The sequence below is a fragment of the Centruroides sculpturatus genome, unplaced genomic scaffold, assembly GCF_000671375.1.
Source record: "Centruroides sculpturatus isolate CEXI.00-Female unplaced genomic scaffold, Cexi_2.0 scaffold196, whole genome shotgun sequence".
NCBI lineage: Eukaryota > Metazoa > Arthropoda > Arachnida > Scorpiones > Buthidae > Centruroides > Centruroides sculpturatus.
Genome location: NW_019384362.1, coordinates 544,102 through 557,682, shown reverse-complemented (window position 1 = coordinate 557,682; position 13,581 = coordinate 544,102). Strand labels below are relative to the sequence as shown.

Here is a 13,581-nt window from a genome sequence, read left to right as displayed (position 1 = left end):
TTTTTTTTCCAAGAGGAAAAAAGAAAAACAAAATTTATTTATGAATATGATCCCGGTTCACTTTCGGAGACACAACTATATTCCAGACACGGCGTAGCCACGGTAGGGCAGGGTGGGGCGTTTGCTCCACCCTGGCTCATTTAAGCCCGGGTCATACTATGTGATTTCTAGCTACGCAGGCAACTGCAACTGCAACTGCAACAAGAGTCTTCTCGTGATCATATATTGTTCATTGACATTGCAACTCGGAAACACGTGACCCTATAATAAACAAATAAAATTACGGTAGCTTGTTTTTGACTACTTTCGTGAGTTTGCCGACATTTTACGTTCTATTTCAGAGAAGGAATTTTAGCCACTTTTCTTATTAAAATAGCAAGCAGTTCCTTTTCTGGAACGAATAAAAGAAAAAAGGCGATTATTTTGATAGAGCTGGCGAGAATACACAAAAAGATAAAATCTTCGATAAAACGAAGAATTAAAATCCCACAGGTATTCGTGAGTGTGAATAAGCTCGACCAATCTCGATTCTGTAAAAGTATTAATGCTCTAACTATCCTCATGATGATGAACTATTTTCAATGTTGTCACTGTATGAGGTGGCACAAAGGCGTTTGTTGATTGGATACGCGTTTGCAACCGTCGCGAGTAGAACAAACTTTTTGTTTCTAGTTGCGGTTGCAGTGGCGCCGGTTTTCGAGGGGAGATTACTAGTTAACGGGAACAGCCGTCGCGGTTGCAGTCGCCTGCACGGCTGGAAATCGCATGGTGTGACCAGGGCTTTAGTCAAACGAAAAATTATAGGTCAATAGGTTATAATAGTACTGCGCGGCAAGAAAGCATGTTTGAATCGTAATGGAAAGGGGCTATCATGTTGGTCGGTGATGGAAGCGCTCTCTGGTGCTTTAACTTTCATGCAATTCCTCCATCTTTCTTGCCAAATATCTTGTTTTTCCATTTTATTGTTGTACATTTTTACATCACTTTCAGTCTGCAAATGATGTAAAAATGTATAACTTTTGCTGTTATTGTAACTCTGTGCCTGACATTTTCACATTTCACTTGCTAGAAATCCACCGATTCTAAATTCACGTGCCTCTTCATAAAACTATTTTATATCTTATCTTTTTGTGTGTGTGTGTGTGTGCGCGTGTGTGTGTGCGCGCGTGTGTGTATGTTTGTGTTTTATTTTAGTTTTCCAGTAATCTCTCCGAGGACGGAGTGATTCTGCAGGATGGCCGAGCTGTCGAGAGCGGAACGCCATCCTCCGGTAAAACGAGAGCGAGACGAAGCGCGATTTCGCGATAGAAGACGAGAAAGAGACGAGACGAGAGTTAAAAAAAGAAAAGGCGCGAAAACGATAAAAGACGAGTCCAGACTGGACTTCTGCTTTTTTTTTTTTTTTTTAACAAAGAATTTCGGAAACGATTCAAGTCTGATGTTTAGTGTTATATGTTGCCATTTGTAATGTCTAGTGATATAATTAAACGTTAGTATTGTATCAGACTAAATAGTACGAGTGACGTTAATTAATTAAGTAGGAGAAGACGAAAAAAGAATTCCTACATAAATTTTAAAGATTTTTAAATAACCGACGGTTATTTTATACTCATGCAAGTTTTATATTTAATTTTTAAAAAATGTGGTGTTCAATCACACGCTTTTAATTTATTACAATAGTTTATCTGTCTTTAGCAATAAATGTAGGTGAGGACTTACTCGAAGTGCAAGTTATATCATTCGGAAGCAGAATATTCACTGTGCTGATTGATGCCATTTTTCAAACTAATATCACACTAGGTTTTCACTACATATTCTTTGGAGTAACACTATAGGGAACGCACTAAAGTAGAAACATAAATAACGCACTTTTTAAAATTTTCTCAACCTAAACGATTCGGTGCATACTTGATGTCACAACCGCAGCACAAGTTATGTCATCGGATTTAAATAATAAATGAATACCATTACCCATTTACTTTAAAATTCTTTTCTTAAACTTATTAAGTGATATTTACGCATACATTTCTTATACAAGAAAAGTTACATTATTGGTCAGCAATTTGAAAAAAAAGGAGGGAGCTAATGTGGAAACCTTAGGGGTAGGAGGCCCGATTACTATATACGAATATCTAATGCAAACCGGAAGTCACATTATTTCAATTCAAAAATTTCTCCGCTAAAGGTGTTAGCTAGATGACCGGCACGACTCTATTGTTAAATGAAAAGTATGATGTACAGGGCAAGCCATTAATAATTTGAGGTGGAGAGTATATGTTTTAAACTAAATAAATCAAAAAATATTATTAAAACTTGCAGACCGGCATTGTGTCGATTTCACAATAAATAATTGTTCGTTTTTCACGCAAATTAAAAAGCGTTAAAAAGTTTAATTAATGTACCGGAAGATAAATTTATTAGAGAAAGTCTCTCTTGATGTCCCACACAACCACTAAACTGAAAAAATTGATAAATTTGCTTTTTAATTTTAAAACATTGTTTACAAAGCTTATCATAGCCGGAAACCATTCAAGATATTCCACAAAATATCATATTAATAAATTTATTTTTACAAAAAAGTACGAACCATCTAATGATACAATATTAGTATAAAGAAATCTTTGAAAAATATTATATAACAAGCACAAAATTTCTTTAAACACTCCTAAATTCACATTATATTTATTATGAAATATATTTGTTTTAATATAGTATATTATTGTCAGCCACATATAATGACCAAAATATATAATTGTGCTCAATTATTATTACTTGAATCTGAAGCATCTGAATCATTTATTGATTTTATAACGTGAATTAAACAATTAATTTATTCAGATATATTCTTCCTACGTTGAAGTTTTTTACTATTTTAATATTAACACTATAACTAAGAATCAATTCTCAGTCGATCTATTTTTAGATATTTATTTAAAGTGTCATTGCAACTTATTTGAGAACCGTGGGAAATTTCTCGAATTCCTGTTAAAGTGTTGAAAGTATTATAGAGAGCATTAGTCATCTGAAAGAAAAAATAAGTTATTTTCAAAACAGCGAAGAGTACAAATAATAGCGAGGTTGAGGCCGAAGTTTTAAACGCGAAAACGTGTACGTCGGACGTTCAGCGCCGCTTTCCTGTAAGCCTAGAAGTTTGACAATGGTGTTTGGATAGTCAGTGGAATTATGCTCGACATTCCAAACACCATTGTCAAACTACTACGTTTTCGCGTTTTAAACTTCTATCTCAACCTCGCTAATTGCTCAACTTTTCACGCAACATTTAAAATATTGGTAACACCATCTGTTATAATATTTTATTTTAAAAATGTTATATATATATTGTAAAATGTCAGAAAGCTTAATTTTTAGGCGGGGAATGACTTTTATTAAAAATTTATAAATGCTAATAACGAGTAAAATCATCACGAGTCTTATCCTACTGGTGACACACTTGTGAAGCGCGGATTTTTTTGGATTTGTACGGGCCGCTTAAACATCTAAATTTTCGGTTAATTAACTTCGGAAAAAACCCGAGGAATTTAAACTATATCGAATTTCACCGAGTTTGTAACAACGAACTGAGGAAGTTTACAGTTAAGTGTGAAGAATGCACCGTCATCGTCAACAAGAGTCGATGACGTGTCAGCTCTCGCACAAAANCTTGGCATTATGGAGGTCAGTATGCACGTTGGGATCAGTGGTGTACTGTACATGGACAGGGAGGCGGTATACTTTTTGTTTGCAATGTCATACCAATGTACAGCAGGGAAGGCAAGGAAGGAGTTGAAGGTTGGTGGTCCCTCTTGGGCTACACCAGAACCAGAGCCAGAGTCAGAGTCCGAGCATTTTTCTCAGGTTCGACTTAAGAGATCCGAAGGTCTAGTAGCTACTGAGTATCAGACCAGACCTATGATTAAGACATAGTCTATTTGTACTCTGTAGTGCCATCTGGCAGAGCAGAGACATATTACTTAGAGTTTGTTATATGAGGCCTGGTTGCTGTTGGAAGTCCCCTGGATGTTGGAGATGTTGCGCGCGGCTAGTTGGTTGGAATAGGCGCGGGATAAATTACGTAGCAGGTCTCTTCTATACCCATGTTTTACCGCTATATCCTCGATACGTTTCAGCTCTACAAAAGCGTCATCCCAATTAGTTTGGAGAGTATAGGCCCGTCTAATTAGAACATGGATGCTGCGACCTTATATGAAAAAGGATCGGCAGAGTTTGCTGGAATGAATAATGGTAAATAGCATGGTTTGTAATAAACGTCCGTTTCTACACGGCCCCGTTGAGGCGAATGCTGATATCCAAGAAATGATCGCTAATGTTACTTCTCTGATCTAGCTTAATTAAGGGTTAGACCAGCGCCCAAAGAGGCTTCCTCACAGGGGCGCCACGAAATGTTATAAAATTTTTATAATTTTATTTAATTTAAAAAATATTGGCTATTTCGTTATTTCGCAAATTGTACTTGTTAGAATTTGACATATGGCGCCTTGGGAAAATCTGGATTTAGCAAGGGCGCCGAGAATCAAAAAAGTTTGGGAACCACTGGATTAGACCATAAGGGTTGTTGTTCATGCAGTTTAAAAACTCGTTAACGTTCGACTCAGTCTTCCAGAGAATAAACAGGTCATCCACGTAGCTTCTGTAAACAACAATGTTCGATAAGAACCCAGGTATGACTCCATCCAACTGCCAGCTCTCACAGGCCACCGGAGAGGAGGCTGCCCATGGGTACGCCCCGTTATTGTAAATATGTAAATATGTGCTGTTATTAAATTGGAAGACTGAGGAATAACACATAAGGAGTGCGAGTTCCAATATCTGTTTACGTTCCGCATGTGCATCGAAGCCGCTTAGTAAAAGAACTCTAAGAGCACAGAAGCACGGTTGTAGCCTTACCGAAGGGTATAGGGAAAGAAATCAAATACAGTAATATGCGCCACATCAGCTACCTCTATCTGCCATAAGATATCAGTCAGATCGGTGGAGTTCTTGACAGTTTAAAGGTTCTTGATTGTGTGTGATTCGTTCAAATAATTCGGTAAGAAGATAGTTTAAGCAAGTAGAAAAATAAATAGATTTTGGTCCCGCTTCATTTTCTGCTTATTTCTATTTCCAAGATACCAGAATATCACAAGCAGAATAAGTCAATTATAGAATGTAATCTCCAAGAATGATATACAGTATTTATATTCTTTTCTGGCCTCTTCTAAAAATAATTCTAATTTTACGCTTCGTCTCGCTCTTTTTAAATAATCTGTCATTATCCTTCGATATAACAAGATGTCGCTACAACACTAAAAACATGTTACATAAATTAAAAGACAATATATAAGAAAATGTAATTCACAAATTAAATGAAATTGAGGGACGTGACAAGAGAAAAGTTATGTAGATATGAAATTGAACACACTTTTAAATCATAAATAATGACATCAATATTATTACTTTGATGTCATGTTACTTTTTTTTAAATAAATGTCAATACTTTCATACATAAATATTAATCACTTCGTGAATATATTTCAAAACATGTAAAAACATTGTTTTTTTAATGAACTATTACATATATATTAATTGCTACACATATATTTGATAATATTCAAAATGCTAATTCATTTCATAGCATTCATTGTCTATCTTAGTGAGCTTGAACAATGCTAATGCAAAGCGAATATTATATCGTTGGTTTAACTGAAATGACACATCTATATCTATATCTATATCTATATCTATATATCGTCATCTATATATAGATATATATAGATATATCTATATATATCTATATATAGATGACGATATATAGATATAGATATAGATATAGATATAGATGTGTCATTTCAGTTAAACCAACGATATAATATTCGCTTTGCATTAGCATTGTTCAAGCTCACTAAGATAGACAATGAATGCTATGAAATGAATTAGCATTTTGAATATTATCAAATATATGTGTAGCAATTAATATATATGTAATAGTTCATTAAAAAAACAATGTTTTTACATGTTTTGAAATATATTCACGAAGTGATTAATATTTATGTATGAAAGTATTGACATTTATTTAAAAAAAAGTAACATGACATCAAAGTAATAATATTGATGTCATTATTTATGATTTAAAAGTGTGTTCAATTTCATATCTACATAACTTTTCTCTTGTCACGTCCCTCAATTTCATTTAATTTGTGAATTACATTTTCTTATATATTGTCTTTTAATTTATGTAACATGTTTTTAGTGTTGTAGCGACATCTTGTTATATCGAAGGATAATGACAGATTATTTAAAAAGAGCGAGACGAAGCGTAAAATTAGAATTATTTTTAGAAGAGGCCAGAAAAGAATATAAATACTGTATATCATTCTTGGAGATTACATTCTATAATTGACTTATTCTGCTTGTGATATTCTGGTATCTTGGAAATAGAAATAAGCAGAAAATGAAGCGGGACCAAAATCTATTTATTTTTCTACTTGCTTAAACTATCTTCTTACCGAATTATTTGAACGAATCACACACAATCAAGAACCTTTAAACTGTCAAGAACTCCACCGATCTGACTGATATCTTATGGCAGATAGAGGTAGCTGATGTGGCGCATATTACTGTATTTGATTTCTTTCCCTATACCCTTCGGTAAGGCTACAACCGTGCTTCTGTGCTCTTAGAGTTCTTTTACTAAGCGGCTTCGATGCACATGCGGAACGTAAAGAGATATTGGAACTCGCACTCCTTATGTGTTATTCCTCAGTCTTCCAATTTAATAACAGCACATATTTACATATTTACAATAACGGGGCGTACCCATGGGCAGCCTCCTCTCCGGTGGCCTGTGAGAGCTGGCAGTTGGATGGAGTCATACCTGGGTTCTTATCGAACATTGTTGTTTACAGAAGCTACGTGGATGACCTGTTTATTCTCTGGAAGACTGAGTCGAACGTTAACGAGTTTTTAAACTGCATGAACAACAACCCTTATGGTCTAATCCAGTGGTTCCCAAACTTTTTTGATTCTCGGCGCCCTTGCTAAATCCAGATTTTCCCAAGGCGCCATATGTCAAATTCTAACAAGTACAATTTGCGAAATAACGAAATAGCCAATATTTTTTAAATTAAATAAAATTATAAAAATTTTATAACATTTCGTGGCGCCCCTGTGAGGAAGCCTCTTTGGGCGCTGGTCTAACCCTTAATTAAGCTAGATCAGAGAAGTAACATTAGCGATCATTTCTTGGATATCAGCATTCGCCTCAACGGGGCCGTGTAGAAACGGACGTTTATTACAAACCATGCTATTTACCATTATTCATTCCAGCAAACTCTGCCGATCCTTTTTCATATAAGGTCGCAGCATCCATGTTCTAATTAGACGGGCCTATACTCTCCAAACTAATTGGGATGACGCTTTTGTAGAGCTGAAACGTATCGAGGATATAGCGGTAAAACATGGGTATAGAAGAGACCTGCTACGTAATTTATCCCGCGCCTATTCCAACCAACTAGCCGCGCGCAACATCTCCAACATCCAGGGGACTTCCAACAGCAACCAGGCCTCATATAACAAACTCTAAGTAATATGTCTCTGCTCTGCCAGATGGCACTACAGAGTACAAATAGACTATGTCTTAATCATAGGTCTGGTCTGATACTCAGTAGCTACTAGACCTTCGGATCTCTTAAGTCGAACCTGAGAAAAATGCTCGGACTCTGACTCTGGCTCTGGTTCTGGTGTAGCCCAAGAGGGACCACCAACCTTCAACTCCTTCCTTGCCTTCCCTGCTGTACATTGGTATGACATTGCAAACAAAAAGTATACCGCCTCCCTGTCCATGTACAGTACACCACTGATCCCAACGTGCATACTGACCTCCATAATGCCAAGTTAATTAGGCAGTCCTTTCAAATTGATCATATTCGGAATCCGGAAGCCTTGGAAATTTACAAGGCCAGCCTTGTAAATTTCCAAGGACAGACAAATGTATTAACTTTAAAGACAATACTGTATCCTATGCATGGAGATACATTTATGTAAAACCGAGCAACGCTAGAATATATTAATTTATCTGAGCCGTTCTTTACATTTTAAAAAATTATTATATATGGGATAGTTATATTTTTTTATGATTTTTTTGCAGTGTCTACCGTTCAAATTGTTTTATATACGTTTGGTTATATGTGTTCCAAATTTTTTAAAATAATTTTTCAAATATGTTTGATCTACGCATTCTATTTTGGAATTTTGTTGGTTAAAAACCTGAAGCAGACTTTGGGTAAGGTCGAAAACGTTCGATTTCATTAAAATTTGTCTTACTGGAGTTTTCTATTTCGCTTTCTGTTTTCGTTTTCTGATAGTGTAGAAGCCAACCTTCAGCGTGTGGCCTATTTTTCATATTTATGATGGATTCGGCCACGTTATCAATGAAGGCTGCTTAGTGGCGGGAAGGGCCAGATACATCCGGGATGGAACCATGCATCGTTTTGATTCTATCCTGTCTCCCAGAGCCACTCCATCAACGACAATACAGGTTTCAAAATTAGTTCATCAATATCTGTGAAAGCAGAATTCATATTCTTCTTATTCTACAGTCGAACATCATCGTTTGAACAAAAGGCAATCTCAAGTATATTCAAATATTTGAATAGTTTTAGTAAAATTAACAATTCGAAAAAACGATTGTTTTTTCTCGTTTTGATAGAACCACGTTCTTTAATTTCTATTAAAATGTCTGATAACTGCATTGCAATTGCACCATACGAGCACGAGACTTGTAAAATTCGTCTTTTATTTAATTAAATATGCTTCTGTTTAAAACTTCTTGTTGGAACCACACTGTTTCTATTCATGGATAAAGAATGTTTTACTAAAATGAGTTTATTATATTTAGTGTTTGTTTGATGAAATGCACTTCAGTACATTAAAAAAAAACATAATGTTCTTTAGCCGTTTTATTTCAAATTTATTCAATTTAATAAATTAAAACGCACGCTTATAGTACATCTTTAAAGTCGTAATGCGCAATAGAATTTCAATAAATAAGCGAACAAGAAGTCTTAAATTATTGCTAATGTTTTGTTAAATTGCATGTTTTCAATAGAATAAGCATTAATATAATGTGCTTAATTAATATTTATTTCCTACGTGTAATTTAGAAAACTTTGTGTTTATGTGAAATAATTGGATATGGCGACGCCACACTTGGGCGACGTTTCAAGTGGGATGACTCTCGGAAGGATTTTTATACAAAACCGTCCCATATTTAGATGTTAGACACGCAAAGAAAATCCAGGAAAAACTTAACAGGCCGGCACTTTGGCCAAACGCTAATTTACGATCGTATTTGCAGAATCCAGAACCAGTGTCTAGCGCAATGGTTCTTAACCTGTGTTTCAGGTGTTTCGCAAACCTACCTCGAGTGTTCCGCGTATGAAAAAACTTAAAGTTTTAATTGAAATTTATTTCATTGCTATATTCGTAGATATTTCGTGTTTCTCTTTTATTCAATATATTAAAGTTTATTCGTTTATTGCTTCATTATTTTCTGAGAATAGTAAATATGGAATTGCTTATTAATTTTTTTGAGTGTTTTAATGCTAATGCTCCGTGTAATAAAAAGTGTATGAATGGTGTTCCGCGGCCTCAGAAAGGTTAGAACCACTGGTCTAGCGGTTATATGCACTCGTACACAGGTAGGCGTTATAACGAAAACAATGTAGTATTATTATAATAGTTTTCCACGATATTCTTAGTAACACTACAATTATACAGATAAATAAATAATTGTTACCTGAATAGGAAAATGTCTAGATACAATAAAGAAATCTCCACAGTTGAATCCTATAGCATTTTCACGAAAGACCTTCATGAAGCATATTAGCTAAATGAAAGACAAAATTATAAGTATTTTTTGATAGATGAATTTAATTATTAATTTCAACGACAAAAGTACAAACCTTGAGTTTGAATATGGTACGTAATGAATTTGAATTGAACTTTCGCACCTCTTGGAAATTTCCATAAATCTTCAAATGTTATAGAAAAAAAAGTACACATTTATATGCATTTTATTTACGATATATATATAAATAATGTGAGTAATTACATAAAAGTTATTTGAGAAAGGCGTATAAAAGTTAACGTATTCTATAAGAACAATTCAAATAGTTTATATTCCACTCATAATTCGAAATATATTTTTTATTTTTTCCCTTTGATCTGTAACAATCACAGAGATAAGATCCGCTTAACAAGACGAAATGTGTTTCATTATATTTATTATACGGTAGTTTGAATTTAAAATTTATAATAAATATTCACAATTAACTTTGTAATATTTGAGAAAATTTATATATTTTGAAAAATGTAACTAAAATTCGAATGTAAGATATTCTATTTTAAGGTAACCTAGTAAATTAAAGAACTGGAAACATTATTCATGAAAAAAATTAAGAAGACAATAAAAATTTTTTATATGTTTGATTGTAAGTAATTATTTTTTAAAAAATTGTAAAAACTCCTCTTAGATTAATTTATAAATTGTAACTTTTATGTACTATAATTTTTATAGTACAACTAAAAATGGCCAAACTAGTAATTTGGCCGAAATACATATTGTAAAAGAAGTACAGTTATCATTCATATAACACGATTTTGCTCTAATACAGCTTTGGAAATGCTCTGTACAAAATTTCACAATTTTTAAGTGTAAACTCCGTTATTCGATATTTTGTGTTTTACTCAAGTAGTATATTTTTTTATTCGATATTTTTATTCATGCCAGTTGTCTGACATTTTCCCTCGGACGTTAAAATATTGAAATTTTCAATTTGTTTTCAGAATTGCTTTAATTAATGTAAACTGACATTACAATTTTTTTTCTTTTTTTGTCGCAGCTTTCCTATTAACCAGGTGTCGTTGGCACTGTTTTCAGACTTTAGCCCTTAAAACTGTTACTGTGTTTTGTTCTAATACAGCGATTCCGGGGTGCGCGTACCCCTGGGGGTACGCGATAGGTTGTTTAGGGGTACAGAAAAAAGTTAGTTATTATGGCAGAAATAATAATATATTATGTATCACAAATTAATAGTATTAAAAAATTATTAAGGAAAAAATGTTCCTTGCAACAATCACAAACTATATTATACATTTCAAAATGCAAAAATAGAAATAAAAACTTATGCTGCCGATCGTACAATGAAACAGATCAATAAATGTAGACGGCCGGATGGCCGAGCGGTCAAGGTGGCAGCCTACCGCTTCGACTGAAATAATTAAATCCTAAATATGCGGCCGGATGGCCGAGCGGTCAAGGTGGCAGCCTACCGCTCTGGGGGAGCCGGGATCGAATCCGGGCAGGTCATGGAATCCCAGGAATTTTTCGGGGGGCCCGACATATCCGTCTCTCACCACCCGGTCGCCCCATTGTGGGCCTGGCCGAACCCATAATGGGCCTGCTATAAGAGGCCCTTTTAGTGCCCACAGGGCGGAAAGAGTATAAAAAAATCAATAAATGTTGCGCAGTCAGTCAATGGTAGTTGGGATACCGTTATGCGTGATTTGTGATTATGCTACGGACTTTTGATAGTGGAGTGTGTTACCGTTATTATTATTATCTCTCAACAATATCCCCACGTGTTGTTTGAAAAAGTATTCTTTTGTTTATAAGAAGTATTTTTTATTGTTAGCAAGGAAAAGGAAATAGCTAGTTTTTCCAGATTTTCTGTACAAGCGGTAATTTTTTTCATTATTTATTCAGTATTTTTATTAATTTTTTATNATTTCTTTAAACACTCCTAAATTCACATTATATTTATTATGAAATATATTTGTTTTAATATAGTATATTATTGTCAGCCACATATAATGACCAAAATATATAATTGTGCTCAATTATTATTACTTGAATCTGAAGCATCTGAATCATTTATTGATTTTATAACGTGAATTAAACAATTAATTTATTCAGATATATTCTTCCTACGTTGAAGTTTTTTACTATTTTAATATTAACACTATAACTAAGAATCAATTCTCAGTCGATCTATTTTTAGATATTTATTTAAAGTGTCATTGCAACTTATTTGAGAACCGTGGGAAATTTCGCGAATTCCTGTTAAAGTGTTGAAAGTATTATAGAGAGCATTAGTCATCTGAAAGAAAAAATAAGTTATTTTCAAAACAGCGAAGAGTACAAATAATAGCGAGGTTGAGGCCGAAGTTTTAAACGCGAAAACGTGTACGTCGGACGTTCAGCGCCGCTTTCCTGTAAGCCTAGAAGTTTGACAATGGTGTTTGGATAGTCAGTGGAATTATGCTCGACATTCCAAACACCATTGTCAAACTACTAGGCTTACAGGAAAGCGGCGCTGAACGCCCGACGTACACGTTTTCGCGTTTAAAACTTCGGCCTCAACCTCGCTAATAACTAAATGTTTACTTAACAAAAATTGATAAAGCATTAATTAGGTCTATGTTATGCCGTAAAAAATTACGGTTCGAATCTAATTCTACACCCATAACTCTTCAAATTTAATTCGAGTTGAGGTGTTATTTTCAGCTTTGAGCAATAGTGACCGATTCCATTATTGATTAGGTTTATTCGTAATAGTCAAAATCAAAGTGGACGATACAGCACTCTGTTGCTGAATCAATTGTGTGGCAAAAATAGCCATAATTAAATCTATGACATAGTGGACAGCGAACAATAAATATATATAGAGTAGAGCAGGGGTGTCCAACCTTTTGGTTTCTCTGGCTTGCTTCAAGTTCGCTTGCTTCAAGATACCAACGATATTAAAAAGTGATACTATCTCCCCAAAACTTTTTACAAATGTATTAGAAAGTGTTTTTCAATCAATGAACTGGGAGAATAAATGTGTACTGATAAATGGAGAATTAGAAATAGATAAATTCATTTATTATAAAAAAGACAAACGAAAATTTATTTGAAAAACACAAATATTTGTTTTATTTGCGTCTCTAATTAATAAAAAGCGACGAAACACCATTTTAAAGTGTATTTTTATTCAACTAATATATTTATAAAAAGAATATGCAGCCATATTTGGCGCAATGTAGCCAAATCTTGCAATGCTGGAAGAATATTAAATAAAGCTGGAGTTGTGACTTAAAGGATTATAGAGCCAAATGCGGGAAAAAGAGAGAAAGGACAAAAGATAAAGAAGTGAGGAAAGTTGGAAAATTAAGGATTTATATTTACATAACAGAAGATCTATTTAACCTTTCTCACTACTTTTTATCTTTCGTCCTTTCTCTCCTTTCCCTCCTTTCCTTAAATTTGGGTCTATAATCCTTTGAGTCACAACTCCATCTTTATTTAGTAATCCTTCCTCATTCACACGTCTCCAAGTATTTGAAAATATTTCCTTTCCACTCAAAAATAAAATATGTATAAAGGTTTACGGGTTTGTGAAACTTCTTTTTTGAGTTTATGCCTTGAATTAAATAAATAAAAATTTTTTTTTCATTTTTCGGTTTTGTTTACACGTTTATTGGGCCGCATTAAAACTTGCCTTGGGCCGCATGCGGCCCGCGGGCCGCGGGTTGGACATCCCT

The 13,581-nt window shown here is 34.2% G+C and overlaps 1 long non-coding RNA gene across 1 annotated transcript; it reads right to left on the bottom strand.

The window, feature by feature from the left end:
- Positions 1–2,944: 2,944 nt before the first annotated feature.
- On the bottom strand, positions 2,945–10,408 carry LOC111641367. The gene is made up of 3 exons (XR_002759394.1): positions 9,960–10,408; positions 9,794–9,883; positions 2,945–3,022 (listed from the first exon to the last, which is right to left on the bottom strand). It is a non-coding gene; the product is annotated as an uncharacterized LOC111641367 (long non-coding RNA).
- Positions 10,409–13,581: the final 3,173 nt, after the last annotated feature.